This window comes from Nicotiana tomentosiformis, chromosome 3 (genome assembly GCF_000390325.3).
Source record: "Nicotiana tomentosiformis chromosome 3, ASM39032v3, whole genome shotgun sequence".
Taxonomy (NCBI): domain Eukaryota; kingdom Viridiplantae; phylum Streptophyta; class Magnoliopsida; order Solanales; family Solanaceae; genus Nicotiana; species Nicotiana tomentosiformis.
Window position 1 is genome coordinate 33,386,080 of NC_090814.1, and position 20,245 is coordinate 33,406,324.

Genomic DNA, 20,245 nt, shown 5'->3' on the forward strand with positions numbered 1-20,245 from the left:
GTCGATAAAGGTTGAATCTTATCAATTACTCAAAGTCAACAAAAAAGTCAAACCCAGGATCACACCTCGGAACCTGACAAAACTCATAAAATCCGACAACCCATTCAATTATGAGTCCAACCATACTAATTTCACTCAAATCCGACTCTGAATCGATGTTCAAAACTCAAAAATATACTTTAGAAAAGTTTAGACAAAACATTTTACTTTCTCTTTGAAATTCATAATCCAAATACAAAAATCGAAGATAGATTCATGAAATATAATCAAAACTGAGTAGAAAACACTTACCCCCAATCCATGCGGTGAAAATCGCCTCCAAAATCGCCCAAATCCGAGCTCTATAGCCTAATATATGATAAAATGAACTAACGAATCTTGCACCTGCGAGTCACCCTTTCAGCCTAGAGTTCCGCACCTATGGAGATACACACACTCTTGCAGAGCCGCATCTGCGAAAATAACATCGCAAACGCGGAAGGCTTAATTCCCAACCGTCTTGCTTCTACGCCCTAAGGACTACATCTGCGAACACACAGATGCGGAAATAACACCGCACCTACGCTCGCAGCCAAGCTTCACCATACAACGCATCTACACCAAAAGTGGCCGCACCTGCGGCCAACCCACCGCAGGTGCAGTAACACCAGGGACCTGAATCTTCAGCAATGTAATAAATCCAAAACATGGTCCGCAACACATCCAAAATATGCCCGAGCCCCTCGGAACCCCGTCCGAACACACCAACAAGTTCTAAAACTTAACATAGACCTACTCGAGGCCTTAAGTCACGTATAACAATATCAAAATCACGAATCTCACCTCAAATAAAACTTTATGAACTTTTGAACTTTCAACTTCCAAAACTCATACCGAATAATATCAAATCAACCCGGAATGACCTCAAATATTGCATGCAAGTCCCAAAATGACATAACGAATTTATTCTAATTCCCGAAACCACAATCCGAATCCGATATCATCAAAGTCAACTCTCTGTCAAACCTATAAACTTTTCAAACCTTCAAGTTTCCAACTTTCGCCAATTAACGCCAAAACCTTCAAGAAACATCCAAATGCAAAGTCGGGCATACACCCAAGTCCAAAATTACCACCCGGACCAAACAGAATCATCAAAACTCCAATCCGGGGTCAAATATACAAATGTCAAACTTTGTCAACTTTTTCAACTCAAAACTTCCTAATTGAGAATCATTCTTCCAAATCAATCCCGAATCACCTAAAAACCAAAACCGACAATTCACACAAGTCATAATACATCATATGAAGCTACTTAATTCTTCAATCAACTGAACGGAATGCAAATGCTCAAAACGACCAGTTGGGTCATTACAACAACCAACTTCATCTTATACCTCAGAAAAAAGATGGTAGCTACACCCATCAAAATGTGCACATTATTCCAATATTTTTTAAATTCAATAATATTAATGATGCCATAGAGCTAATCAAAGGATTTAGACTTTTCACCAAAGCTCCCAATTATAGCTTAATATAACAAATTTATTAAAATTATTAAGTTGAAGTTGGATATTGTCTCTGTGAGAACTGTTGGTGATAGAGCTTCAACTTTTTACAAGTTTCTTGTGATGCACTATGTTGCCCTTTAGTTTGAAAACAACGATAATTGGTGTTAGTTGGACACTGTTACACACATTACTAATATTATCTTCTGTCACCTGTTGGTTCCCCAAGTACACACAAGTAAACGTGGCCCGTGATCATCAAGTAATAAAGTAATTCAAAAGTTGAATATCGAACCCACAAAGACTTAGAATAATTATTATCTAAGCTAGATAATTTTGATTAACTGTCCAATATAATCAAAAGTAGTGGTTTTTTTACAAGACCACTATTGCAAAAAAAAAAAAAAAGACAAAACAAGTAATTAACTAACAAATAAGAGCGCAAGAATTTGTTGTTCAAGGGTTGTGGTACGTTTATCAATCCTATTGAGCTTGTAATTATACTTGTTAATCTGAACTATCTATGGTTTCTAGTTGACCAGATTGTTTATATAAATAGCATGTTCCCACAGTTCTATCCATCTATACATAACATTTCAATCTTATATTCCTATGGTATTGAATCTATCATATGAACGAATAAAATACGACATTCAACTAAGAAAAACTATTAGGCATATTCTTATCCTAGCCGCGAAATCCGTCCCCAAGCTACGAGGTCAAAAATAAGCTCTCTCTAATTATACTCTAATCTAGACATGACTTTTTCAAGCATAGCATAGATAGTAAATATAACTTGACTGCTGGCCAAACGATTAAGCAATTATGCATATAATTAGAGAAATAACCAAAGATGATAACTCGTATTAACTAGGAATATAATCAACAAACTTTAATATTCATGTCAACCACAATTCTAGAAAATAGAGTAATTATCTACTTATCATTGTAGTAACAATCGCATAAGTATTTTGCATAAATAAATCATAAAGAAAAGATGAAGGAATGAAGAACTCGAAGATTTTCACCTTCAAAGTTTCTACACATGGTGTTCTTATCTTCAAATAACGTCCAACCCTCAAACAATAAGTTTAGAACCATTTTATATATGGTGGAGAGGTGTAGGACCGGAATAACCCTCTTCAAGTCAAAATATGAGAGTTCCCGCGGTTGAGCGCCACAGCTGGCGCGAGGCGCCAAGCTGGACACTGAAGAATTTTTGTTGCTGCCTTTGCCGTTTTGAGGTGCCCCAAGCGCCAACATAGATGCCCAAATTTCCTGCACTTTATGCTCTTTTGCCTTTGGCGTTTTGGGAGGGGCCTTGTCCCCTTCTGGACGCCAAACTCATACTTCCTCAGAATTCTTCCTTTTTGACTTCAAATCGCGTACATTCTTTCCAAATCACTTCCAATTGACTCTTACATATATAAACACTAAAATTAGGCTCGAGTCATCCCATAACACATTAAAATTAACAAGAATAGGGACAAAATATAAGGCACTTAGTATGCAAAAATATAGATATTTAGCTAAACATCACCACCTTAAACTTAAGATCGTGCTCCTCCTCGAGCAATCTAAGATCTTGCTAACTCAAAAGTACAACACAAGACATCATACTACGGAGGAGCACATAGTAAGCATACTATACCTATGATCACAGTTGATACAAATAATTAAACCATTGCATACACATTCATACACTTTTTAACATTCACATGCTAAAATATAAGTGAACAATTTAAAATACCCAAACAAGCTGCCCTTAACAACCCAACCTCAAAGACTGACTCGTCGCCAGTAAGCATTCTCGACTTGCACACTCATATTGACAAGATAAGTTTATTAACGTCACCTATCCGTCATTTAGTCATGTGCCCATACCATAGAATAAGAGAGTATATAGTCCACACATTCAAATTAAGAGTTCAAATATAATTCAAGAATGAAAATAAATCGCTCACTCTCACAAAGAAATTCATGTGCTTCACGAGGTCGTAGCATAGGCGTGCCTGTATTGTATGTCTCTATTAATTTAAGCTCGTAAAATCTAGGATCAATTAGGTCTTTATGAATTGTAATGCAGGTTAAGAGGCCGGCAGGATGTATTTGGAATAGTGACTAACCCTTTTAAGCATTTTAATACGCTATACTTGACTTTCAAGTACATACTCTTCATGACCAACTCGAATGCGATGCTAGAAACCATATACAATTCAGCCTTTTTTCTTTAAGCACATATACATTCACTAGCCCGGATCAAGATAAATAGGAGGCGTATTTTTTATTTTTATTTTTTTGGTTTTTTTTTCTTCTTTTCTATTTGTATGTTCTTTGTTTTTCTCCTTTTTTTTTCTTCACTCTCTATAAGATTGGTTTGCCCGACTAGTGATCTTTCAAAGCATATTTGCACCTTTTGGCCTTTCATGGTTTCACTTAAAATCTTCCCCCAACTCTCACCTTGCTCTTCTAGCGACTTAAGTGCTTTCAGAGGTAAAGGTTCAACAAGATCTAGTTAAGAATAAAATGGAATTCGGCTTGTAATGTCGGTGCCAAAGAAAATGTTTATAGGCTCAATTTGGTTAACATATGATAAATTTATTTATGGTGTCATAATAGCTCAATGTACACTCAATGAAATACCCATGTCATCTCCTAGACTCACAAAACGTAATTATTTTGCTTCGACTAACACATGGGGTAAGTTCTAGACTAAAACAGGATAGTGCAGAATAAAATTTAGACCTCACGTCCCACAATGCGCATGACCCATTCGAGACGGTACCATTTCAACTCTCAAGTTAAAGCAAGTAATTATATAGTCAAGAAATATTAAGAAATAAAGCACTAAATGAACAACGAGTCAAAAAACTGAGAGAAAGCGTCACAAACATGCTTTTCAATTTATATAAGGATCAATTTTCATCAAAACATATCGGAAAGGTAACTCACATGCTAAGGCCTAACTATGCTAGCATCAAACAGGTCAAAAGGTACCTAGGAGCAATCAAGTCTTCTTCCTTTTATTTTCTAAAAATAAAAATATTCGGTTCAAGATACATCCCTTAAAAAAGAACATGTGCCCAAAGAAAACCCAAAGGGGGTTATTACATACTACCACTAACTAAAAATAAAAATATAATTTTGAGTTTTTTATGGACCTTAATCCCACAAGAAAGTTGTCCAAGAGATCTATCGTCGGAAAAAGTCCACATTTTTGTAATGGGTTTTTGATTTTTTTTTTGTCTTATTTCCCTCTTTTTCTTCTTCAAATTTTTTCTCATTAAGCTACTAAAACTCTATGACAAGTCTATACTAGTATACTATTAATTATCAAAGCAAGATAACGTCAAAACCTAGCTACATAATCATAAACAAGAAGCTAATGTTGATACTACTATACTATTATTACTATCCGACGAGAGTCCGCCACCACACACTTAAAAGATGCAGTATCCTTGATGCACATATAAGAAATCAAACAAGAGAGTGGAAAGAAGGAGCTCCCTACTACTTTGACCCATTAGAGCTGTAGTTCGAGCCATCCTCATCTGACTCCTCATCAATAAGTCCCCGAATCTGATCCGATCAAGTTGTACTGACGTCCTCAGTAACGCCCTCAATAGCCAATGGTCCATCGAACTCCTCACCAACTTCGTCCCTTCCAGGGGAAGGTGGATCAGTGTTCCGGTCCTCAGAAGAATATAGCGGACTACCAGGTGGCAATACCCCGGTGTAGTTTCAATTTTTCTTCCTCTGTAACTCCCACCTTTTCCAAAATCAAGCTCATTATACAATACCGATGGCGATTCAAATTGTTATCCCGGGATTGCTCAACTTTGGACCATGCTACGGCTACAATGCCGAAATATCTAGCAACTCTTTCGGTGCAGGCACAACCTCATCAACCCCATCATAAATAGGAACCTCCCTCCATAGCATATACTTTGTCAACAGGTTCCATAGAAGAACCTCCCCGAATCTCTCTGGAATATTATGTGGTTTATCGCATCGAGTATCAACTGAATAATGTTGACAGGTCCCCCCTCAACAGGAAATAAATCAAACAAACCTTGCTCTCGTGCGAAGTGTGCTCACTAGGCAAAATGCGAGCCTGAACAAAATTCTGCCAAACCTTAGCTGTTCTTTTAAATTCAGTCTTGTACATCTCCAAGTAGTTGTCTTTGCAAAGTGAACGAGTCCACTTTGCTGCCGAGTCCACCCCACAATGTATGATGGATGGCTTTGTAATCGAGATTGGGAACGAACCTGTAAAATATTTTGGGTTGTGGTTTATGACCCCCAAATAGTTGCATAAGGCTTCTTCTTGCAAATTCACCCATGTGCGTCCAGTTGGCATATAATTCCTTCACTATGCTCAGATTCGCAGGCCTGGGAGACCCTAGAAAATGATCCAGCTTTAACTCCTTTATTTGATACGAAAATAACGAGGAAAATCTTCTCTAAGGCTAGGACATTGATACCCACCTCGTAAATATGCCGCTCATATGGCACAAAGGAGTGGTACCATTTCTTAGCATCATCACTTTCAGATTGAAGCGCTGGACGAAGCACCCGAGGTTGCCTGTTAGAAGTCTCAGCCACTTGCTTGCCTTTTCCTATTTTGCTTGACGCAACTTCACTTTGCTTACATTTTCTTATGGGCGGAGCTGTAGTGGAAGGCTTTGTAGTTGCCTTTGGTTTGCTTTGCTGTTTGCAAGCCATTTGCACCTAATCCTGCAAACAAGTACATGCCTCATCTTAGAACGCTTAAAAGAACACAGAAATTCAAGAAATTAGGGTCTGCACAAACTCACACTTAAGACTGAGGCAGATGAGTAGTTTAAGCAAGAATGGACTAGCACACATTTTTATTCACAACAAATTCAATTCCAAGTGCGTAGGGTACTCAAGACTTCCACTTATCAACCAACAAGATATGTATGTAGCAGACAACATTGTAACATGCTAAACGATGTACTTGATCATCACACGAACCATAAATATTTGATCATAACATGCTTGACCCTCTGCCCACTACTAAACTACCAATATACACTAAGATTTGTCTAAAAGGCAAAAAGAACACAAAAGAAACTATACAATACAATTGCAAATAGTCTTTGCACACGACAGGCCCATAATAGCTGTGCGACATCGCTTAAAGCATGACACTTGTAGGATTTGGGCAACACAACCATGGTGCATTGCCCATAATCACTTCCTTGCACCCCATATTTATCTCTAATCATCGTGTATCAATATTCTCGTCTAGTTAGAATCAAACAATGGGGAAAGAATTTCACCCTCCAAAATTGACGAGGTGGATGGAATTATAATTTTCCACCTCGTATTCACTTATCATAAAAGAATTTCACCCCAATTGTCGCAAATCTTTTGCATATAAACTAACCTCCAACATTTACTCTACAAGAAAATGGGGGAAGAGAATTGGGTAGAGTTTGGGTGTTATGGGAGAGTAGAAGGGAAAGGGGAAGGGGAGCTAATTAGAGAAAAGAAAAAAAGAGAAAGAGAAAAGCAGAAACTTACCTGTGTGATGGCAAGAGAGAGAGAGAGTTGGGCGAGAGGGAGAATAATAGGGAGTGACCGATGAGGGGAAGGGATTCTAGGTGTTTTAATTTTGGATAGTTTTGTTTTTGATTTTTTTTTTTGGGGGGGGGGGGGGGAGGTTTGTTATAATTTGGAAGATTGGGTTGGGGGATAGGGCTAAACGGGTAGATGGGTGGGTCGGATCGATAGTGAGTTAAAATGACTTACTTGGGCCAGATGACCTTCAGTTCCAGAGAGGCACCTTGCATTCTTTTCTCCGCTACTCTTGGAATTTTGCTACGCCTCGCGCAAGCAATAAAAATTAGATTTTTTCCCGACAAATGCATGATTTAATGTCGCGGCATGATGCAGTCTCTCGCCTAGTCATTGGCGAGTATAACCTTCAACTTTGGACAATAGAAGTCACCTCCATAATAATGTTTTACTCTTGTCCGTTCTTGAAGAACGTTCTTTAGCCATGTAGGACTCGTAACTCAATTGCACCATATGGCGTAACTCTCACTACCTCAAACAGACCGCACCACCTCGATTTAAGCTTTTCCTAAAAGAGTCTTAACCTCAAGTTAGAAAAGAGAGCCAATTGACCCGTCTCAAACTCATTTGGAATATGCTTATCATGCCATCGCCTGGTCTTCTCTTTTTACAACTTAGCATTCTTATAAGCGTGCAACCGAAACTCATCAAGCTTATTTAATTGCAACATGCATCTTTCACCCGCCAACTCTGCATCAAAATTCAACTTCTTGATTGCCCAATAGGCCTTATGCTTGAGTTCTACCGGCAAGTGGCATGCCTTCTTATAAACCAGCTTGTAAGGAAAATCCCCAATTGGAGTTTTGTAAGCAGTATGATACGCCCATAGGGCATCAAAAAGCTTTGCAGTATAATCTTTTCTACTCACACTAATTGTCTTCTCATGAATCTGTGTATCTCCTTATTTGACACCTCAACTTGACCACTAGTTTGAGAATGATAGGTGGTCACAACCTTGTATTTTACCCTATATTTTGCTAAGAGATTATCTAGAAACCGATTACAAAAATGTGTGCCTCCATCACTTATCAACACTCGCAGGATGCCAAACCTTACATAAATGTGCTTTTTCACAAAGTTCACCAAAACCTTGGCACCATTTGTAGGAAGAGCAGTGGCATCCATGCACTTCGATCCATAGTCAACGGCCCCCAAAATGCACTTTTTTTCCATTTGAAGAGGGAAACAAAACCCATGATGTCTATTCCACACACATCGAAAATTTCAACCTCCAAAATGCCATGCAGTGGCATCTCATGTCTTTTTGTAATCGTTCCAGTTCTTTGACACCTATCATATTTCCTCACGAACTCATGGGCATCCTTGAACAACCTAAGTCAATAGAAGCTCGACTGCAATACCTTCGCAGCATTTTTGTCACCGCATGATGGCCACCATAGGGTGACGTATGTCAGTCATGTAAAATATCATTCATCTCAGATTCTAGCATGCATCTCCTCATCAACTGATTAATGAAATATTTTAACAATAACGGCTCATCCCACACATAGGATCTTACATCCCGTAAAGAATTTTTTTTGGCATGAGGTTCAAGGTCTGGTGGCAGCTCTCAATTCGCCAAGTAATTAACATAATCTGCATAAAATGGCATCTCCCCACTAGTAATAGCCAACAACTGCTCATCAAGAAAAGTCTCCTTTATCACACCTCCCTCAGCCACATGATTCCGAGTTTTCAACCTGGACAAGTGATCGACCACATGATTCTCTGTCCCTTATAGTCTCAAATTTTTAAGTCAAACTCATGCAAGAGTAAAATCCAATGGTTAGCCTTGGTTTAGCATCTTTTTATTCCCAAACAAATACCTGATGGCTGATTGTCTTTGTAGACAATGACTTTGATGTGAACTAAGTAAGTCTGAAATTTATCAAACACCCAAACTACAACAAGCAGCTCATTTTTTGTCACAATATAATTTATTTGAGCAGGAGTAAAAGTCTTGCTTGCATAGTAAATGGAGTGAAATACTTTGTTCATCCTTTGGCCCAAAACAACCCTAATTGTACCATCGCTGACATCACATATCAGCTCGAATGGCTTATTCCAGTACGGAGCCACTATAATTGGTGCACTCACTAACTTTTGCTTCAACTCCCCAAATGCATTCAAACAAGCATCGTCAAACTTGAATTGTACATCCTTTTCTAGAAACCTATATAAAAGAGAGGAAAATTTTGAGAAATCCTTAATGAATCGATGATAGAAACTCGGATGTCCCAGAAAACATCGGACTCCTTTCAAAGAAATTTGTGGTGGTAACTTTTCAATTGCTTCCACCTTAGCCTTGTCAACTTTTAGCCCGTCTTTGGACATCTTTTGTCCCAACACTATGCCTTGACGCACCATAAAATGGCACTTCTTTCAGTTCATCACAAGAATCCTCTCCTCACACCTAGAAAGCACTTCACCAATATTGGTTAAGCATTCATCAAAAGAGGGACCAAACATAGAAAAATCATCCATAAAGACCTCAACAAATTATTCCAGCATATCAGTTAAAATTTCTATCATACACCTTTAAAAATTTTACATAACCCAAATGTCACTCTCTTAAATGTATAAGTACCATAAAGGCATGTAAAGTGGTCTTTTCTTAATCCTCTGGGGCAATAGCAATTTGATTATACCTCGAGTAGCCATTAAGGAAAAGTAGTATTCTTGTCCGGTTAACCGATCATGCATTTGATCAATAAAGGGGATGGGGAAAGGATCTTTATGTGTAACATTATTCAACTTCTTACAGTCTATGCATATTCGTCAACCAGTTACTGTCCTAGTTGAGATTAATCCATTTTGTTCATTCACTACAACAGTCACACCTCCCTTTTTAGGTACATATTGGATAGGGCTCACCCACTTACTATCAAAGATAGGAAATACAACACCTGCATTGAGCCACTTAATCACTTTTTTTCTTACCACCTCTTTAGTGATTGAATTTAGACGGAGTTGATGTTCCACAATAGGCTTGTGTCCTTCCTCTATGAGTATTTTGTGTATGCCAAATGAGGGCTAATACCCTTTATGTAAGACATCATTCATCTAGTGGCATGCTTCCGCTCTCTCAGCATCCTCAACAACTTCTCTTCCTGCAAGTTAGACAATTGAGAAGAAACAATCACATGTAAAGTTTTAGAGCTTTCCAAATATACATAAAGAAGATGAGAGGGTAAGGGCTTAAGTTACAATTTCAGAGCTTCCTCCATTAAGGCTTAGGTAAGGGACCACTCGGCCTATCCAGAGGCTCAAGCTGGGGTTATTTTTTAATGTATTCACATGATGCATCTAGAACATACATCATCTCCTCAACCTCTTCTTCAAGTTCTATTTGATTGAAAAACATCAGTGTTTTTTCTAATGCATCATCTTTAAATAAACTTGGCCCCAGGATTGGTTCATCCACTTCCACTACATAAATCATAGCAACATCCACGTAATGACGAGGCAACTGAATGGTTCGGTACACATTGAAGACTGCCTCTTCATTGTCTACCCTCGTGATCATCTTACCTTCTCGAACTTTGATAATTGCATCTCCCGTGGCTAAAGAGGTCATCCCAAGATGAAGGAACTTGCTCCTAAACCTCATAGTCCAAGATGATAACTTCTAGTGGGAAGATAAACTTTCCAATCTGTAGCAACACATCCTCAATTACCCCCTCAAGGTATGCATAAGTTCTATCATCCAACTGTAGTATTACCATGGTAGGTCATGGAGCTCATAAGACTAATTGCTTGAACACTAATAACGACATCAGATTGATACTTGAATGCAAATTACATAGAGCTCTACCCACATCAAACTCTCCAATCCTCACATGGATTGTGAAGCTTTCCAGATCCTTAATCTTTTGTAGAAGCTTGTGTTGGATCCTAGAAGTGCACTCCCCGATGAGTGTGACTATCTCAAACTCAGTTAACCTTCTTTTGTTTGCAACAATTCTTTGATGTATTTAGAATATTTTGGGACATCACAGAGCATCTCCACCCAAGGGATGTTCAAATATAATTTCTTCAGCATATTTAGGAACCTATGAAACATGCGATCATCATTCTTCTTTTTCAGCCTTTGAGGAAAAGAGAGCGGTACACTTTCTTCTACTTGCTCAGGTTCTAGTGTGTTTCTCTCGGTCACCTTCAGGGGTTTTGTCAACTCTTTCCTCTTCGAGCCCAGATGGCTCCTTTTTCTTCCTAGGCAATCCTAACAATTCTCTCCCATTTCTCAAAGTAACTGCATTGACCAAAGGATTTTTTCTGTATCACATGGAAGAGCTCCCACATGTTTAGTATTTTGATCATTCGCCATCTACCAGACTTGCCTCTTTAAAGTTCTAAAATCTATATGTATCTGTTGATTATCGGACATTATCCTCTGGTTATCAAGAAATAGATTTTTCAACAAATCGGTCACACTCTCCTCTGCTTGTTGTGGTGGTTTCAATGGCTAATTGTAGTTGCATTGACGCCTGTTGTTGCTATGATTTCCACCTCATGTGAAGTTAGGATGGTTCCTTCAATTCAGCTTGTATGTGTTTTCATACTGAGCGTTCTGATTCATCGGACCTCTGCTTTGCTGCCCCATATAGTAGATGGACTCAGAATTTGTGGAACATTGGTTTCCCGTGTGATCCTCTCCACAAAACTCACAATAAACTATCATTTGTTGCATATGTTGCACTTGTGCTTGAGAGAGCTTGCCAACTTAATTAGCTATCTTGTTTATATCAGCTCTCAAAGCTGTGAGGACATCTATTTCAATCATACCACCTGTCTTAGGCAAGATTACTCTACTTGGTTCTCCTTCTCTTTGCCAGTTCTGATCATTTGCAGTGAAGTTGTTCAGCAAGGCATGTATTTCCCTTTATGGCTTCTCCATGTACATATCTCTGCAAAACCGAGTTGATATATATTTTAGAAGCTTCATCCAATCCTTCTGTGAAAGTATGACCCAAAATCTCATTCGTCTAACCATGGTGTGGGCAGTCTTTGAGTAGCTTCATAAATTTTCCCAAGCTTGACAAAATGTTTCGCCTTACTTTTGTTGGAATCCACAAATTTGGCTCCTTATTGATTTTGTCTTCTGAGAGGGGAAGAATTTAATTAAGATGTTTTGTGCCAAATCATCGCAGGTTTTAATTGAATTTGTAAGCTCCTTTTGTAACCACTTCGTTGCTTCCCCCAAATAGTGAAAAAGGAAATAATATTAGCATGACATAATCCAAAGAGACATTCGATAAAATTGTAGGTATCTTTGATCTCCAAAACGTTTTGGATATGCCTATACGGATCCTCATGTAGCAGGGCACATATTTACATTGGGATTGTATCAGCTGCACCATGTATTGTTTTAGCTCAAAACGACCGGTGATGATCGGCTTGACGATGGCTTGCGTCATATTGGCAAGGTTATGCCTTGAAGCTACTATCACTGGTAGTTCTTGATTTTCTGCCATTTCTACAGGTTGTGGAAGTTCAATAACTTCTTGATGATTCTCGTTTTCCTTAACCTGTGTTGTCGCTTTTGCTGCTTCTTCAGCCTCTTTGGCTTCTTTAACTGCTTTCTTATTTTTGTGAAAGAGCCTCTCAGGTTCGTTCTCAAAAGGTTCAAGTTTATCTTTACCCTTATCCTTCTTCCCTGACATTAAATCCACAGGTACCTGAGATAGATCAGGTAAATGAGACACGTGAAAACTTGAACATAAAACTTATAGAAATATTATTAAACAATCAATAGTTAAGTCCTTGAAAATCGCGTCAAAAACTTATTGGTTCCCCAGGTACATGCAAATATACATGGCTGTCAATTAATAAAGTGTCTCGATAGTCAGATGTCGAACCCACAAAAACATAAAATAATTATTAACTAAACTAATAAAAATTAATTAATTTGTCCAAGGTAATCAGAAGTGATGATTTTTCTACTAAGACTGCTATTGCAAAACAATTTAAAGAAGTAATTACCTAACGAACAAGAGCGCAGGAATTTGTGATCTAATTTTAGAGGAGGTGAAGATTCTAAGGTTGTGGTCGATTTATCAATCGTGTTGAGTTTGTAATTACACCTATGAATCCAAATTATCTACGGTTGCTAGCTAACCAGATTGTTTATATGAACAGCATGTTCCCGCAGTACTATCCGTCTATCATCAATATATCAATCATATATTCCTTTGGTATTGAATCTATCATGAACGAATTTAATATGACTTTCAACTAAACAAGACTATTAGGTATATTCCTATCCTAACCACAAAATCCTTTTCTAAGTCACGGTTTAAGAAATAAGCTCTCTCTAATTATACTGTAATATAGACATGGCTTTGCCAAGCATAGCCGTGATAGTAAATAGACCTTAACTGCTGACTAAACAATTAAGCAATTATGCACAAAATTAGAAAAATAACCAAAGATGATAATTTGTACTCCCCCTGTTTCAATTTATGTGAATCTATTTCCTTTTCAGTCTGTACGAAAAAGAATGACCTCTTTTCATATTTAGAAAATATTTATCCTTATGCAATGATTTATAGCCACATAAAATATGTGTCTCATTTTACACAACAAGTTGAAAAGTCTTCTCTTTTCTCTTAAACTTCATTCCCAGTCAATAAGTTCACATAAATTGAAACGGAGGGAGTATTAACAAGGAATATAATCAACAAACTTCAATATTTATATCATTTGCAACCCCAAAAAATAGAGTACTTAGGCACTCATATTAGTAGCAACAATCACACTAGTGGTTTGCATAAATAAATTACAACAAAAAACAAATGAAGGAATGAAGAACTCGCTAATTTTCGCCTCCAAAGTTCCTTCATACGGTGTTCTTGTCTTCAAATAATGTCCAACTCTCAAAAAGTAGGTTTAGAAACTCTTTTATACAATTTGGGGACGTGTAGTACCGAAATAACCCTCTCCAAGTCGAAATAGGAGAGTCCCGAGGTTGGGCGCCACAGGTGACACGAGGCACCAAGCTGGACACTAAAGAATTTGTGTTGCTGCCTTTGCCGTTTTGGGGGGCGCCACCCCCCAAATTTCCTGAACTTTGTGCTTATCTATCTTTGGAATTTTGGGAGGGACCTTGCGCCCTTCAGGACGCCAAACTCATACTCCATCAAAATTCTTTCTTTTTGGATTTAACTCGCACATATTCTTCTAAAATCACTTCCAATTGACTCCTACATATATAAAACTAAAATTAGGCTTGATTCGTCCCATAACACATCACAATTAGCAATAATAGGGCAAAAATGTATGGCACATAACATACAAAAAATATAAATTTTTAGCCAAACATCATTACTCTTAGCCCTTCTTGCACAATAATTTTAAGATGTATGCGGAACAATGCACATGTAATATTTGACCCATCAACAATACATCTCTCTTACAATGTTTGTCATCAACCAGAATTTTCATCGTAACATTATTTGTGCTAGAATTATCAATTATAATTCTTGATATTCTTCTTTCAATATTTAACTCTAACAAGTTATTAAGCAACGCACTACACAAAAATATCCTTAGTATGTGGAGCAGAAACATAAATAAATCTCAAAATATGGCTTGGAAGCCTCCATGAATCACAACAAAATGTATCGTAATAGCCATGAATCCTTTTTCGGTATTGTCTGAAGATCACATATCAGTTGTTATTGCGATTTTACTAGTTATTTTTTTCAACAACTTAGAATTATTTGATTTCAAATTGTCAAAATTCTTCAAATTATCATTCTTGATTGTGTTCCTAGATACTATTTTAAACAACAGCCGGAGACTAGCAACAAACTTCATCAATCTTACATGATTAACAATGGACAATGGGTACTCATGCAAAATGATGGCATAAATAATTTCTTTACGTAAACCATCTTGATCAAAATAATATTGTTGGCTACCATCATCACCCCCAAACCAATCTTATTTTGTAAGTTATTTGGCTTCTTGCGACATTTACGAAAATGCTCTAACATAGACAGTGTCCTATATTTTCTTGTTGATTTTATATGAGTATTACAATATTTACAAATACCAAATCGAACACCATCTATCACCACTAATTTAAAATGTCTCCATGTTGTAGAAATAAGTTTTCTTTTTCCAGTTTCATACATAACTTCAGTATTAACTTCATCAGATTTCATAAGACTTTGGCTCTCATTCTCAATAGGAACAGTATTAAAAGATGAACCTGTTACAATCCATGTTTAAACCTTCATTCTTGACTTTCCTTCTAGCCAATACATCCCTTTCTTGACTCAAAAGAATGAATTCATATCATCTTCCATTCATTCCAAGATAGTATCTTCCCATCCTTGCATCATATTCAAGTTCCTTATTATAAAACCAAGGATCCCCGAATACTATATGACATCCATGTAAACAGTAGACGTCACACCACACATATTCTTCATAATCTCCATGGGAAATAAAAACTCAATCCACATCAACAATCCATACTTCATCCTTATAGTTAGGCGCCACATTATTTCTATAACGAATTCTCAACCTTTCTACCAAAGTAAGACTAATGAAATTGGTATCACTTCCATTTACTAGTAAAGTGTAGCCTTTATGTCCATCAACACTTACAATGAATTTGCTCCAACACTTTTCTAGCCCATAATTATCATTGTAATGTCCATGAGAAGCCCTACTAGTAGTGAGTTTACTAGATTGACTCCTTCTATCTGAACCACCAAAAAAACCATCCAAACTTCCCTTGTAACTCCTTGTACCTGTGGAAGACATATTTTGTCACGTCCCGACCTCGGGGAGCACGATCGGCGCTCAACCGAGATAACGCGGCTGAGCAAGTCTGCTAGATACCTTCTACCCAATCTTGCCCATTAACAATATAAGAATCAGTACAAGTGATAGACATGAGAAGATTCAAGTGTTCCACATTCTATTTCCATTACTCAAAGGATATTCATTTACGATTTTCAAAATATTACAAGTTTATAGATATGATGAAAAACAGGTTTGCCAAATACCAACACTTCTAGTTCTATTTCCAACATCAGACACCACCCACAACCTGTCTACAGAGCCTCTAAATAGAACAGAAGTGAAGAATGGAAGTGCCAGCGATAAGGCCCCGGCTATATCTCAAAACACAATATACAACGTCAAATGACATAAAGCCCAGAACAAAGTAGGACTCACCAAAACCTGTTGAATAGGGAGTAACTGTTATCGAGGATCAATATCGCCCGCTGATGAACCACCTGCATCCATTGAAGATGCAACACCCCCGACAAAAGGGACATTAGTACATATAGAATAATACTAGTATGTAAAGTTAAATGTCTCCTTTCGAAATAGAACGCCAATATAAGAAGGGGGAAAAACTATGGAAACGACAAGTAACAATCAACAATATCCAGATGCTAAGTTTAAAATATAACAATTATTAAAATACAGATATAATATATATATTTTTGGTTGAGAGATCAGTAGTACCGATATAGAAATACTACAGTGTATTTTGCACGGAGTCCGATCATGCCCCCCGATCGGCTAGGCCGTCTCACCCGAAGACATCAACCACAATCATAATTACTATCACAAACTCTAATCATTATCTCAATCGCAATCTCAATCACAATTTCAATTACAATTTTCAGCACAATCACCACCATGGCGTCCGATCACAACCCGACCGGCTAGGTCGTCTCACTACAATGTCGCGTGGATCGACATCACCCTTTTCTAGTAATCATCTCATCCCAATAAAGTGAAATATTCTCATCATAACAATCTCAGCACAAATAAGGGGAACAATCACAATGCACCCTACACCGGCACGTGTAGTTTCGGGGTTAGGTTATTCCTACCTACTCTTTCTCGGTGACTAACGATACTCCCAAAAACATTTTGTTTTGCAAATAAGGGAAACAGAAGTACAAATATATTTTATATTCACCTCATTATCGTTCACACTATATATATAAATATCTTCATTAGTACTTTCAACTATTCACAACATCGTTATTTCCTTGGCTCTCTTGGCCATACTTATGATTCTTCATTCATGGCATGGTGGCCGTATATCATATTTCACACTTTCATTTCTTTACTTTCAAGGATCATCATCACAAATATCAACATATCAAATATTCTGAAAATCATAACTTCAAGTTCATTAGTAATGGAAACTTTAAACACAATAGGTTTCTTCCCAAAGAATGGGGCAAACTGACCAATAGTAGGAACACACGTTAAAATCATAAACGAGCAATGCACCATTTATTTTTGAAATAATTTTCACAAAAGGGCAGTGAACAATTTCAACTCATGAATATGTAAAGGCTTAAAACACATTGGAAATACTTACGAAGCATAACAATAGTTAAAACAACCACATTGGGGCAAGACTTGAGGACATAAGCTTTTAGGCAAATCTATTTTCGAAGTCAATTTGGAACAATTGAATCAAGGCTCATTTCATAACCTTTCTCACATCATATCATTTCATTGGCACCATCGGCCACAAGTATAATTTTCATTCTTGGTACGTTGGCCACACTTTATATCTCCAACTCAATTCTTTCACTTTCAAGCATCTTTATAGATTATTAATAACAAGGCATTTCAAATCAAGACTTTAGGTACACATATGAGCAATAGGAGTTTTAGACGCATGGAGTATTCTTTCCAAGTTAAGCATAATGGACTTTCATTTGAAACACGACTCAAAGCCATAACATTTTAATACACATATCATTCTTGAACACATTCCCGAAGGATAACATAATGTGATAGGAACATTCGGAACACATTTTGAATACATAATTCTCGACACTTTGCTTACTCTGGACAATCGAATTTATTGGGAACAACTCGGAACATGGGAATAAGGAACTTGAGCCAACCATACTGGAAACTTACGAGAACATCATAGAATTCAATTCCAAGAGAGAAGTTTAGCCATCATACCTTTCTTGAGCTTTCCTTAAGTTACTACAATGTCCCAACACTCCTAGCAATAACAATCTATAGGAAGATAGCAAAAATCGAATAATAATTAGAAGGATTCCCATGGTGTAACTCTCTTAGGAATTTTGTCAAACACCTAGTATGCAAAATAGACTACAAAGCTCTACAATGGAACTCCCTTCCTCCCTCAACTAATTTCAACAAGAAACTAACCAAAATGGTTCATTAACCCAACATACTACAACCTATTGTCACATGCATGGCCTATTTCCAACCCCACAATATACTTGGACTCATAACCTCTTGCATGAAAGCTTAGGAGTAGGACTTGCCCGGAAAGATGATAATCTATTGATTGGCTTCCTTGGTTCTTAAAGATTGATACAAGAATATGTGATTAGAATTCTAGATTTCCTCCTTCTTTCTCTAAAATACTCTTACCTCTCTCTAAAATCATCAGACATTCGCTTCAAAATGAGCCCCTAAGGCTATTTCTCAAAATGGGGTCGGGTTATAATAATAGAAAAATGGACCCTCCGAACTCAGGTCTGCGGTCGCAGAATGGACCGCAGAACAGATATGTGGCCTGCAAAATGGACCGCAAAAATTATGCCAAGAACTGGGTAGGTCTGGACCGGTCTGCGACAAGTCTGCCGTCCGCAAACCACTTATGTGGCCGCTGAGTGGACTGTAGAATCACTCTCCAGAATTCTTCATGCCAAATCTGCGACGGATGTGAGGACCGCGAAATAACTATGCGATTGCATAATGGTCCGTAGAACAACCTTCAAAATTCAACAAATTCTCTGCTCAACTCCACGATGATTATGCGGCCCGCGAAATGGTTCTGCGGTCGCGAAACTGATTGCATAATTGCCTTCTTCAGCAGAGATTTCCATCAACTCCTCAGTGCATTCATCTACCCAAAACCTCGGCACCACAAAATGTTAAATTCCTTGGCAAAATTTACGGGGCCTTACATATTTAAGACAAGAAAAATGGTTAGTATAAAGTAAGGACCTTACTAGTCACTTCCTCACGTGTATCACTCGATGTTGATGTCACTCAAGTTCACTCATTTATATACTCAAGGTCGTAGGTATTCAATACCTTCACTCAAATGTTCTCACCACTCAAGCCTTTTACCGCTCTATTGTATTTGCTAAAGTTGCTTCCGAACTCCACAATAGTATCTGTCACGACCCGAAATTTCCTACCGACGGGACCGTGATAGCGCCTAACATTTCACTTGCCAGGCAAGCCAACGTTAGAGAATGATTAAACCAATTCCTTATTTTCATTCATTAAGTAACAATAATTAACTAAAATAAAATATAATAAGTGCGGAATATCATAAAAACTTTATTAATTACTACCACCCGGATCTGGAGTCACAATTCACGAGCATTCTAAAATTTACTACAAGTAATAGTCTAAAAGAAATACAACTGTCTGAATAAAAGAAATAGTAGAACAGAAATGATAGACGAGGACTTCAAGGTCTGTGGACGCCGACAGATCTATCTTGAGTCTCCGGACAGCGGACCAATAGCAAAATCTCAATCAACAAAAGCCGGTTTCAAAATCTGCATAGAAAGTGCAGAGTGCAGCATCAGTACAACCAACCCCATGTACTGGTAAGTATCGAGCCTAACCTCGATGAAGTAGTGACGAGGCTAAGGCAAGGCACCTACAATCAACATGTACAATTTAACAGTGTATACGCAAATAACAGGAATGAAGAACTAAACAGGAAATGTCGAGAGGGGAAAACATACTGAGGGGAATACCAGATAAAGAACTACAACAGAATGATCACCGGAGCAGTCAATATACCATGAATCAACAGGAATAGTGAATACAGTAAAGAAAAATGCACGGCATCACCCTTCGTGCTTTTACTCTCAATCTCACCATAAAATTAATAGAAATGGCATGGCATCACCCTTCGTACTTTTACTCTCATATCATGGCACGACATCACCCTTCGTGCATTAACACTCATAATATGGCACGACATCACCCTTCATGCATTAACACTCACAATATGGCACGGCATCACCCTTCGTGCATTAATACTCACAATATGGCACGGTATCACCCTACGTGCATTAACACTCTCCCTTACCATAATGCAATGCATAAATAGCAACAGGGAGATAGAATAACAAGTACAAATCGTACTTCAA

General features: G+C 37.7%; 1 long non-coding RNA gene and 1 other non-coding gene across 4 annotated transcripts; one reads left to right on the forward strand and one right to left on the reverse strand.

Moving 5' to 3' along the window:
- Positions 1 to 4,552: 4,552 nt before the first annotated feature.
- On the reverse strand, positions 4,553 to 7,138 carry LOC104093181 (uncharacterized). 3 transcript variants are annotated; one of them, XR_685585.4, is made up of 3 exons: positions 7,038 to 7,138; positions 5,976 to 6,224; positions 4,553 to 5,889 (listed from the first exon to the last, which is right to left on the reverse strand). It is a non-coding gene; the product is annotated as an uncharacterized lncRNA (long non-coding RNA). The 3 variants fall into 3 exon arrangements; XR_011414669.1 differs by lacking the exon at positions 7,038 to 7,138 and adding an exon at positions 6,901 to 7,007; XR_011414670.1 differs by lacking the exon at positions 7,038 to 7,138 and adding an exon at positions 6,305 to 6,890.
- Positions 7,139 to 12,077: 4,939 nt separating this feature from the next.
- Positions 12,078 to 12,183, forward strand: LOC117276026 (small nucleolar RNA R71). The gene has a single exon (XR_004506258.1). It is a non-coding gene; the product is annotated as a small nucleolar RNA R71 (small nucleolar RNA).
- Positions 12,184 to 20,245: the final 8,062 nt, after the last annotated feature.